Source organism: Petaurus breviceps, unplaced genomic scaffold (assembly GCF_028583685.1).
Source record: "Petaurus breviceps papuanus isolate PSGF00001 unplaced genomic scaffold, PetGlider_PUasm1.0 90825, whole genome shotgun sequence".
Lineage (NCBI taxonomy): Eukaryota > Metazoa > Chordata > Mammalia > Diprotodontia > Petauridae > Petaurus > Petaurus breviceps.
This window is the reverse complement of record NW_027187353.1, coordinates 4,129,032-4,141,037: the sequence shown is the minus strand read 5'-3', so window position 1 is coordinate 4,141,037 and position 12,006 is coordinate 4,129,032. Positions and strand designations below refer to the sequence as shown.

The 12,006-nt window shown below is 52.1% G+C and overlaps 1 protein-coding gene across 1 annotated transcript in view; it reads left to right on the top strand.

The window, feature by feature from the left end:
• The first annotated feature begins 3,016 nt into the window (after positions 1-3,016).
• CSK (C-terminal Src kinase) overlaps positions 3,017-12,006 on the top strand; it is a 34,537-nt gene continuing 25,547 nt past the window's right edge. Inside the window, exon 1 of the mRNA XM_069071162.1 lies at positions 3,017-3,536. The gene's annotated coding sequence lies outside the window, so the exon portion shown is untranslated. The remainder of the gene's footprint in view (positions 3,537-12,006) is intronic.

Sequence of the window (12,006 nt, the reverse complement as noted above, 5' to 3'; positions counted from 1 at the left end):
TGTGACCCTAAGCTCCCCACCCCACCAAAAACCCATGTGAATGGGACAAAAGCAAAATCCAGACCAAGTGCTTCAGGAAAATTTGAAGCCTGAGATCACTTTTAGTTGAGGGGAAATACAGAAGGGCCTCCTGGCAGAGGTGGCCCCTGAGCTGGGCCTTGAAGAAAGAGGCAGGGAGGTTGCAATCAAAAGGAACAGCCCAATCAGCCTGTACTAAATCAGGAAACAGCAGGACCAAAAGCAGAGTTAATCATCAGTAGGTTGGAGGCAGATTGGGCAAGCTAAGGATACTGTGGTGACAAGGAGCCAAAGAAGGCTTTAGAAAAGGGGAGTAACTCCTCAGATTTTTGCAAAAGGATGGCTGCTAAGGCAACTCTGTGAAGGGCAGGGTTGATGTCTATCTTGACTCCTGGAGCCTCTAAGTTGACATTTTAAAAACTTTTTTTTAGCCATTTGGGGTTAAGTGACTTGTCCAGGGTCACACAGCTACTAAGTGTGAGTCCCCCTGACTCCAAGGCTGGTGCTCTATCCACTGGGCCCCAAGGCATCTTCTTAAGAGGAGGTAGGAAGAGTCATCCAGACCAGGGCTTCTTAAACTTTTCCTACTCTTCAACCCTTCTGCACAGGGCTAACCTCCCCCAGCCCATGGGGGAGAAAGGAGGAGACCCCTTTCTCTCCATAAAGTCTAGTGACCCTACAGTTTATTAAGGGCCAGGGAACCCAGCCCTCCAAGAACCCTGAAGTTTATTCACACTGGGGTAGAGGGGATCCTCCCCCAAACAAACTGTACCCTTCCTGTGAACCTGACCAGCAAAGGCTGTTTCTTAATTTCACTCCATCCTTTCTAGGGATCCACGGTGTCTCATTCTCTGTCCTACCCGTGGCTGCCTTCAAGTCTCAACTAAAGTCCTACCCTCTACAAGAAGCCTTTCCTAGGGCTCCTCCATCTCAGTGCCTTCCCTCCCACAATTACAGTCAATTCATTCTGTCTATGCTGCTAGACATGTCAATCTCGGTTTGGGAATCACCTAGAGAAATTCACCTCTGAACAAGGATCCTTTCTAGGACATACTGGACAAAGGGCTTGCCAGTCTCTGCTTGAAGACACCCCCCAGTGAGGGGAAATCAACTGCCTTCTCCCTAAGGCCACCCATTGGGCTTCTGGGCTGCTCCAACGGTTGGAGAGAAGTTTCTGTTCTTTCTAACAATTCCCCATTGCTCCTAGTTTGGACACAAAGCTATTCCCCTTCCACCAGACCACCCACCACAGACGGTTTAGTTTGGCAGTTATGCCATTAGACTGTGAGTTCCCTGAGAGAAGGGGCTGTCTTTTGCCTTTCTTTACACTGCCAGGCTTAGCACTGTGCTTGGCACATAGCAGTTAATGAACGTTTATTCACACTCTCACACACACACACACACACACACACACACACGGTTGCACAAGCAAAGGCTCTAGCTATGTATATTTGAACTCTGGACCTTTATCGATCGGCTTTCACAGTCCAGTCCTGGGGTGGTCTCAGGCCATTCACTTTTTTTTTTAATTCAATTTTTAATTTATTAATTTGTTTGTTTCCTTTTAGTTTACAGGATTCAATTCCACAATTCTTTGAATTTCACATTTTGTCCCCCTCCTTGCCCTCCCCCCCATGGTGTCTTATAATCAAGTATAGGATCTGTAAATACTTTCACATTATACAATGGTCAGGTTATAAGGATGGATTGTACCAGCTGGAATGAAAAATGGTAAAGAGGACATAAAATCAAATAAGAGAACGAAAAAGATCAGGTATTTTGCTTCCACCTGGATATAGATTTAGTTCTTTCTAGTTCTTTCTCTGGATTCACGTTTTTCTCTCCATCATGCGTCTTTTGGGATTGACTTATATCCCTGCATTGTTGAGAAGAGTCCAGTCTATCAAAGTTGGTCATCACACATACGTTGTGTCTGTAATTGTGTACAAATTCCTCCTGGTTCTACTCTTCTCACTCAGCATCAGTTCTTTTAAGCCTCTCCAGGTAAATATGAAGACTGCCTGCTCCCCGTTTCTTATAGCGCAATAATATTCCATAACATGCATACACCACAACTTGTTCAGCCATTCCCCAATTGATGGACACCCCCTTAATTTCCAATTCTTTGCCACAACAAAAAGAGCTGCTATAAACATTTTTGTACATATGGGTCTTTCTCCCATTTCTATGATCTCTTTGGGATATAACCCTAGGAGTGGTATTGCTGGATCAAAGGGTATGATTATTTTATATTTTTTTATTTATAGCCCTTTGGGCATAGTTCCAGATTGCTTTCCAGAAAGGCTGGATCAGTTCACAACTCCACCAACAATGCATTAGTGTTCCAGTTTGTCAGGCCATTCACTTTTAATCACAAAGCAAAGCTGGGGTCCCCCCTGCAACGGTGAAAGCCTCTCTCCCCACAGGGCCCTCGCTGACCCCTGGCCTGGAGCTCTTGGGGAGCCACCTGGACGGATGCCCACTCACCACTCGGCACGCGCAGGGCAGAGAGTGGGCCACTGTCCTGGGACTCCGACCCCGCGTCCAGCTGGCTGGGGGCCGCCGGACAAGCGGCTCCCGTCTTCAGAGCCGCCATCCCTCCGGCCGCGGCTCTCCGTTTCTAGAGTCCAACAGCCAATGGGTCCGCAGCCAGGCGGTGATGCCGGGCCGAAGGGGCCGCGTTAAGGGCTCGGGACGCCAGGACCTAGACACACCCCCACGCAATGCCCGTGGCGTCCGGTAGGTGGCACAGCCTCCCCGCTCGTGCCCGGTCCGCGAGCGGGTCAAGCCCATTTGGCGCAGGCGCGCTGCTGCAGGCGGATGGATCCGGGCTCCGCTTCCTCCGGCCAGGCCTGCGAGCTTCCTTCCAGCTGAGCCGGAGAGGGACTGGGGAGGGGGCGGCCACCGCAGCAGAGGACGCGCGCTCGCGCCGCCACCCTTACCCCCCTCCCCCCGCCCCGCCCCGCCCCACCCCTCCCGCCGCGCTCCCGGGGTGGGGGCAGCAGCCGCCGCCGGCCCTCTAGTCCGGCCCGGGAGCCGTCGATTCAGTCCTTCCCTCCTGCACTCCCCCCTCCCTCCAGCCCCCTTCCAGCCTGGGCCGCCGGTGCCGGAGGCTGGGGTCGCAGGGAGCCGCAGCGGTCCGAAATCGAACGTCGCGTGTCGGGGCTGCCCGGGCTGCGGGCGCTGCATTCCAAAATCGAACCTTGGCGGCGGCGGCGGCGTTCGGAAGCGGAACTCTCCTGGGGCCGCGGCGGCTACATTGTTTCCTCCTCCTCCCTCCGGCTCTTTTCTTCCCTCCCCGACCCGGGCCGCGCGGCGGTGCCCGTTTCAGTCCCTCGTCCTCTCTCCTGCCTTCTTCCCGCTCCTTCTCTCCCCCGCCCCGGCGCTCCTTTGTACCCCTCCCACTGGGGACGCCCCCCGCCCCCCGCGTCCACCCAGCCCCCGGCCGCATGGACTGTCCCGCAGCCCACTGATGTCGCCGGCGGCGAGGTGGATCGGCCCGCAGCGCTCAGAGAGAGGTGAGTGCCCAGTGTTCGGGGGCTCTGGCCCGGGCGGCTGAGTCTGGGTGGAGATCGCCAACCCCGGAACCGACTGGTCCTTGTCCCGCTCCCGCCCTCCCTGCGTCCGCTCCCTTCCCCCACCCGAGGACCGAAAGGGTTTGAATTCTCCCGGGAGTTACTGTCACCGTCGTAGACTCGGGGAATAAGCCATCTTCGGGGATGGGCCCCAAGCCCTTGGGGCAGACGAAGGGAGCGCCAAGTTTGGGGTCCTCACTGCCCTGGGGCCTACCAGGGGGCTCGAGTGGTGGGGTTTCCCTGGGGACTAGGAAAAAGCCCACTCTTGAGGAGGCTCTAGCAAACTCCTCCTCCCCAACCCTTTATCTCCCTCCACCCAAGAGCTCGGAGTCTCAGTCGCGGAATTGGAGGGGCAGGGATGGGGCGGAGACCCGGGGTAATGCCAGCTTTCCCTCATAGTGGGACTGTGCAGGATGGGCATGTGGCTGTTGGAGGGAGGAGGAATTAAGCTTCCAGCATGGGGTGGGGTCAGACTGGACCAAGGGGGGCGGTGTGTGTGGAGAGAGAAGCCATTTCATCGCCTCTGGGGGTTTGCCAGCACTGCCCAAAGCTGTCTTCTCCCCTTCCATTGCCCCCATCCCCACCCTCTACCCCTGTCATCGTGTGGAAGCCTGACAACAGGGGTGCTCAGGCCGGCTTGGGGACAATGCTCCTTGTTCCCCAGCCTGTAACCCCTATCCCCAGCCCATACCTTAGGTCTGGGGCTCAGATAATGGAGTTTGGGCTGCCTGTACCCAGTACGGGACTTCAGAGAATTGGTTTCCTTGGTTTTGCCCCCCACTGAAGAGGGGGCTGGGGCTGCTCCTTCTAGCCTATGGTCCCCACTGACTACATCCTTGGGTAGCCAGGAAGAGCAGCCTTGGAAACAAAGCCCCCTGTACCACCTAGAGGGAGCTGGTCTTGTACATGTGAATTGCATCTCCCACCGCACTTCTCTCTGGACTCCTTCCAGCAGCTTAGGCCTGTGCTAGACATCCAGGACTGGGGGTCATTGAATTAGGGCAAAAGGGGCCTTTAGAGAACATTTAGGCCAACCTCTTTATTTTACTTTGGGGGCAAACTGAGGTATGGAAAAGAAAAGGGGCTTGCCCAAAGTTAGTCATAGGATTTAGAACTGGAAAAGAGTTTAAGAGATAATCCAGTTCACTTTCTTCATTTTACAGATGAGGAAACTGAGGCCCAGAAGTGACTTGGCCACAGTCACACATTAAATTACTTCCTGACAATGGGAGAGGTGTAGTAACTAATAGAAACCAAAACTGTTCCTGTGCAGGCAGTGGCCAAGACTGAGCCGGACCCTGATGGGCTTAACATGTGCTCAGCTGGGCTGCAGATCTAGGCCTGGGGAGAAGGTACCCAGTTCAGTTTATGGCTCAGAGTGGGGTACTGGTCCCAGGGCATTCCTGTCTCTCCCAGACTTACTTTCTCTTACTGGTGTCCTGGGCTCTGAAATCTCAGCTGCTTTAGGGACCCAGACTTTGACTTTTTATTCTTCAAAGCAATCATTTTGTCAGACAGGCTAAGATGTCTGTGTGGGAGTGGGGAGTGATTAGACCTTTTTTGGGGGGGGGCAGTGTCCTTGGCTTTCCTTGGAGGGAGCTTTGCCCGTAAGAGTTGCCCATAGGCCCAGTGTGCTGGGTGAGAATTCTTCATGTTCAGGGCTACAGAAAGTAACTAGCAGAATAGGAAGGGTGATGTGGCTAGCTGGAGGCTCTGTTGTTCAGAAGCCCCCGATTTCATCTTCCCCCTTCCCCTTTGATTTGGGATGGTAAGGGGAGCCAGGAAACTTGGCAGGGGATGGGGGTGGGTGTGAATAGGGGAATTGCTAACTTTTTAGTTGAATGTCATCTTCATGCCTGACTAGTCACTAGGGTGGCTTCTGCCCCTGGGCACACTGCCAGCAAGGGAGACACACAAGCATTCCTTGTGCCCTTGCTATGACCACCTTAGAGTACCTGATTTCCAGGCTCTTAGAGCAGTAGCTGATAGCAGAGTCAGAAAAAACTTGAATATTTCCTTGGCAAGGAAACCCATCTCTAAGAAAAGTTGGGGCAGTGGGGGAGAAAGGGATGTGAGGCACTTATCTCTTAAGAGCCTTTTGTCCCTGTTCTGCTGTGTGTCATCGGAAGAAGAAACATCATTGGCTCTTTTTGAGGCATGGTTTAGAGGTGTCCGGACTGGGGTCCTTTGGCACAGAACTGGGGCCAGCCTTTGCCTTCCTTGGAGGCTGCTGCCTTTGCTCCCCACTAACTGGCTCTAGTTTCACTCCCTCAGAGGAGAGTTGGGGAGAGTCCAGTGTCCAAGCTCTCAGTCATAAATCCCTCACTCCCAGTTCTTTCGAGTCTGTTCCATATGACTTCACTCCCCCTGCTCATCTTTCAAGGTAATGCTGGAAGCCTCCCTAAAATTGTGGTCCTGCCCCTCCTTTCCTCAGTGGCCACCGTCAGCTTTGTCAGAACTTGGGGATGAGGCTCCTGGCCTGAAGGTTTCCCTCATGAGCCACATTCTCATCTCCATCGCATCCCCAACCTCTGGAGCCTGTGCTGAAGCCCCTGAGATCAGTCTAGGACATACAGTTTCCATAAATTTGCCCTGCATCCCAGGCCATCTTCCTCTTCTAGCTGAAGTTCGTAGTGGAACTGAGCCCTTCTGATCCTGCTGATCTCTCTGCCCTCTAAAGTGGCCACATTGGGAACTTGTGGAAAACTGACTTAAAATATGGGGCCCAGCCTTGGGAGAGGGACAGAGAAGGCCCCATCATTCTCCTTCCCCATGTCAGCCCACCAAATAAGATGGGAGATCTGGGATAAAGGGGTGGAGCTCTGGTGGGCTGGAAGCAGCTGGAACCTTTTATATCCGGTCAGCACCATCCCCGGGGGCTCCCTAGGGGATGCTTGCTTGGTCTCTTGGGAAATCCCCATCAGCTTTGGCAAGGCTCAGGAGGTCTCCATCTGGGTGTGAGTGCTGGGGCTGGGGAGAGGGAGGGAGTACCCACTCCTCATTAGCCACCGAAAGGAGACACCGGAAGATCCTTCCAGCCAGAGGGACAAGATCAGGGGCCTTGAGGCTGAAACAGATCCCCAAAGAGAGTGTTGTTGAGAAAATAACTTGGGGGGTACATGAATTGGACTCTGGACCATTATTAGGATATTTCTTTGGAGCTGCCAGAGGTTAAAGACCTAAATTGTGCCCTCCGTGGGCTGGTGAGAGGACACCCCTCTTCTGTGAGCACAGTCTGAGCACTTAACTCCAGCTGGGTGCTTTGCCAGTGCAATGGATCACAAGGGAAACTGATCTAGATACTGGATGGTTCAGTGTAGTGCATTCTTACTATCTGATAGTCATTTGGGTTTAGCTGGGGCATAACGTGACTCCTCCAGAGATGGAGAGATCTTTATATGGGACTCACCTTTATCACAACCTGGTGAAGTAAGGCAGGTTTAGAGGTGATTTCCACCCTTCCCGCATCTTTTCTAGCTTGGTCCTAGAAAGATTAAGTCACTTGCTGGATGAAACAGCAAGCCTCAGAACTGGGATCCCTTCTCACCCTCTTGACTTCTGCTGTGTGCTTTGTCTTTGTGCTGGCTGGGGCGGTGGGAGAGCTATGGTCCTGGTCCTGACTTAACCCATCCTTCTTCTTTTCATCCTTGGAGCAGGAGGGAGATTTTTCTGAGAAATGTTCATGCTCTTTGTTCCCAGCTATCTCTTCCCTACTGTCCTGGAGCTTCTTGGGCTGAACCCAGCCTTTTCCTAAGTAGCAGAGATCACGGGGGCTACATGGAATGAGAAGAGCGTCAAAGGCTCAAGGACAGGACTCAGACATCCTGACTGGGAGCTCTGGGTCCCACCCTCCCTTGCTGTTTTCTCTCTCTCTTATGAGTAGGGGGGTTGTGGTGGGAACTGTGGTTTTGAGATTTTTCTGGGCTAGACCACACAGATCCCCAAATCAGAGCAAAGAGTTGGAAGGAAGAACAGAAAATCATTTACTCTGGCCTCCAGGCAGGGCCTCTCTGCTTCAGCCATCCCTAGTAGGTGACTGTCCCCCCTGCTCCTTAAAAGTTATGCCACAGAGGGAGAGTGCATAACCCCACTTGGCCTGTGCTCCATTATCTGTTGTGAGAGTCGGCCATAGGGATGGCAGAGTAGACAGCCTCCGGGGACAGAAAACACGGGCAGGGTCTCAACGAAAGGAACTTAAAAGTTCCAGTTCGCATTTCTTACAAGCATGTTTTTCGTGTCTGTGGTCTGTAGAGTTGGTTGTTATCAGTTAAGCTTCATGTGACAACTGGGGGCCCTCTAGTAGACAGTGACTGTGGAGATGCAATTGTCCAGCCTTGCCCAGAACTCAGCTCTGCCGTTCACCCCATAGGCCAAATCTTCCTTAGGTTACCATGTTCGTGCCTTGCTGCCTTGAGATCGCATTCTGTTCTGCCTTCTCTGCAGCTGGGGAGCAGCAGCCAGCATCTCCTTCTTGCCCATCCCTGAGGTACCAGGCTAAGTGGCTCCCAAGTGCCAGTCCCCAAAGAAATCTCAGCAGCCCTGAGAGCACTTGGGGCTCCCAAGGACTTGCTTTAGAAGGAAGCAGCAGGGCCTTGGGAGTCAGAAAGACAGGTTCGAATCTCACCTCAAGTACTTACTTGCTGTATGACCACAGGCTAAGGTGTCTTCCGGTTCTGTCTAAATCCAGTATTTTCTTCTTGACCCTCTTGAGAAAGGCCACTGATGAGCTGGCTCAGTTTGGGGAGCTCTCGACTCTGGAGCCAGAGCCTTCAATCCTGGTTTCTAGAACTTTGACCAAAGCACATTCCCTCAGAATATTTTCTCAGGTCAGGTCTTGCTTCTCTTAGAATGCTCTGGACAAAGCTGGGGTTGAGCTACCCTACCTAGGTCAGGGTGAGGGGCACCTCCGAGGCTCTGACTAATTCATTAATCGCTTTTTTTGTACAGGGATAAAGGGTGTGTGTCCCTAACCAGATGGGTCAAAGGGCATTGTGCACTGTGACTTTGACCGAGTCACTTCCTGTCCCTGGGCCCCAGTTTCCCCATTTGTGAAGTGAATGGGGGTGATTTCTGAGTTCCCTTTCAGCTATATAGCCCTGTGATTGTAATAATTATAATGCCCCTCTTCCCAAGGAGTTTCCTCCACCTCAGCCTCCTTTCTTTGGGGATTTCCTAGCCCCCTTTGGTGAAGTATGTGAGCTGGCTGGCTCCCCCATCCCATCCTCCACCCCACAGATCACTGCTTGCCTGCCTTGGGCTGCCCTCCGTGGGCTGGAAATAGAATCCGCTAAGTAACGATTAAAGTCAAATTCGGGCCTAAAAATAAAGTACTGGGGAAGGAAGAGTGAGAGCACATGTGAATGTGCTTGGGCCCAAGGGGAGAAGTGGAGCCTCTAGCTGAGGCCCCTCGTGTCTTTGTGTAGGGGGAGGGAGGGAACCTCCAAGGGCTACCCAGACCACAAACATCAGCAAAGTGGAGCAACCATCCCGCCAGTCTGGGTGCCTTCCCTTCCCACGTAAGAGCTCTTTCCCATTCATTGACCCATTTGCTTTCCCAAGCAGCCCAATGTGGTAGACAAAGGCAGGTGCTGTCCCCATTGCACAAATCAGCAAACTGAGGCCTAGAGAAAGGAAGTATCTCATGGTCACATGATAGCTTACTGGCACAGCCACAGTTCCAACCCAGTATTTCTCTTTTAAGTTCACAAGCCCTAACTTAAGAACCCCAGCACTAGATTGGGGTGAGGGTGAGGGGGTTGCTTAGTGACAGGATCACTGATTCTGAAATCAGACGATCTGGTTTCCAGTCCCATTTCTGTTGCTCAGTATATCCGGCCTTAGATAAATTATTTAACTGATTTGGGCTTCAGTTCCCTCCACTGGAAAATTGCAAAGTCAGACTTCATGGTCTCTGAGGTGCCTTTGGCCTCTAGAGCTGTGCCGTTATGACTGAGGTGCCCTGTGAGAGATCTGAGCCTGGAGGAGAAGCCCCTGCTGACTTATCTGTGACACTTTGAATAAGTCATTCCCCTCTTTCTGGGATTCAGTTTTCCCATGTGTCCAATGAAGACATTGGACTTGGATAACATCCCCCCTCTTCCTGCCAGCTCTCTAGACATAACCCTGCTGGGCAGGATCAAAGGTGGAGGAGAGAATGGCCCTGCCCTGGAACCAGATTGATCCCTTCCTGGAGAAAAGCAGGATCTCTGCCTACCCCTGTCCAGCTGTGGTAGAGACCTCTCCTGGCTGAGTGCAGGGTCACTGAGGACAAGCCCTGACTGTCAGTGGAGGGGAGAGGGAGGGAGCTGCTGCCAGACTGCCCCATCTCCCCTCATTAGGCTCTCCTCCCCTGACCTCTTTCTCCCTCCCCTCTGCAGTTTCCCTTCCTGGTTTTAAGACACAAAGTCCTGGGGGTGGGGACAGAAGCTGGTTTTTAGGCTCTTAGATACTGTGCTCCTGTTGGGGTGAATGAAGAAAGCTCTCTCCTCTTACCTCCCCACCAGTTCCAGCCCAGAAAACTGGCAGATGAGGGAAGGGAAGTAACCCACAGCTTGCTGCTTTCCAGCCCTCACTTAAGCCAAGGCCTCTGCTCAGATTCCACCTTCTAGACCTCTCAGCCTCTGGGTGGGGATGGAGGGAATCCTACCTGGGTCCTTTCCCCTTCTGCCCCAATGCCCTCCCCATTTTGGAGACAGTCCAATGAATCCCCTGGGTTTCCCCTAGGTCCTGCCGACCAGCTGGAGTGCTGCATTCTCCCATTGTTGTGTTCACTCCACACGTGGCCCAGTTAGGCCCTGGAGGGGGTGGAGATAGGTTTGGAGAGCGAAATAGAAGAAAAGACTAGATGCTGCCCAGGAGAATTCAGCATAGTTGGGGATTCACACAGAAAATAATTAGAGAGCTATCTATGGAAAAGCCTCCCTCTCCAAGAAGGGAGAGGGGCCTGTGGACTTCCTAGGCTTCCTGGAAGAGATGGCCCTTGAGGTCTGCTTTTGAAAATTGAATAGACTTTATATCAATCAGAGAATCTCAGAGTTAGAAGGAACATCATTCTAGTCTTACCACCTTCTTTACAGATTGGGAAACGGAGGCCAGGTAAAGTGACTTGCTCCCAGTCACAGTTATTTAGGGGTGAGTATAGGATTACAAGGAGGGACTTTGTCAAGTCTTTCTTAAGGCACACAGTGCTAACCACTGGGAATGCAAAAACCAGTCCCCACTCTCGAGGAATTCACAACATGCAGACTGTACAGACAAGATTGAGGCAGGATAAATTGGGGATAATCTCAGAGAGTCAGGAGGACTGGGAAAGGCTTCTGGAGTGAGAGTGGAAGGAAGACAGGAGGTACAGATGAGGAAGGAGAGCATTCTGGGTATGGGAGACAGTCAAGGAGATGTCTCCAAGGGAGTTACAGTGTCCCTGGATCTCAAAGGGGAGACATGTGTAAGGAGACTGAAAAGGAGGGGGCCAGGTTGTGGAGGGCTTCAGAAGTCATACAGGATTTTATATTTGATGCCAGAGATAATAAGGGACCAGTGTAGTTTATTGAATGAGGGGGATGGCATGATCAGAGTTGCACTATAAAAAGATCGCTTTGATAGTTGAGTGGAGGAGGGAATGGAGTGGGGGCAGACTTGAGGCAGGCAGACCGCCGCCAGCAGGCTATTGCTGTTGCCATAGTCCAGGCAGGAGGTAAAAGAAGGGCCTGCCTTCCCTGGGATAGTGGCAGTGTCGGAGGAGAGATGATATGGAAATAGATACGCTAGACCTTGGCAACTGATTGGATGAGTATGGGAGCGAGTGAGGGATCAAGGGTGACACAAAGCTTGTGAGCCTTGGGGACTGGGACGGTTGTGGTAACCGGCTGTAGCAGCAAGCACCCCAAGCTCATCCTCAGGGTTTGCTGCCCATACAGATTCTTGGATCCGCTTTGTTAAAGGAAAGCAACTCAAAATGGGTTAACAAGCTTACTTTAATCAGTCAGACATATATCGTTTACCTTGTTCAGGAGAAAAGGTCAGCACCCTGAATCTCAAAGTATACAGGCATAATTATCAAGACAGAAACATCAAGTAGACAGATTTCCAAACTGCCCAACCATTACATCCATACCCAGTCAACATCTGGGTTTCCACATTCTGGGTTTTTCAAAGCCGGGGGACTCTCAACAATGGCTTCCCAGAATTCAGATCAAATCACAGAACACTTCTCAAAGTGAGTCCCAAAACAAAGCTACACATCAGGGCTTATATAGCCTTCTCCTGGCTCAGAGAATGTAACAACCTTATTGACTCACTGGCCAATCAAGAAGTATCTACTGAAAAACAAGCCTCCCACCCCAGGCTTCAGGTGCACATTAGCCTAGGGGCAGGGAAGATCTTTAAAATTTACATTTCCATTACACCGCCCCAT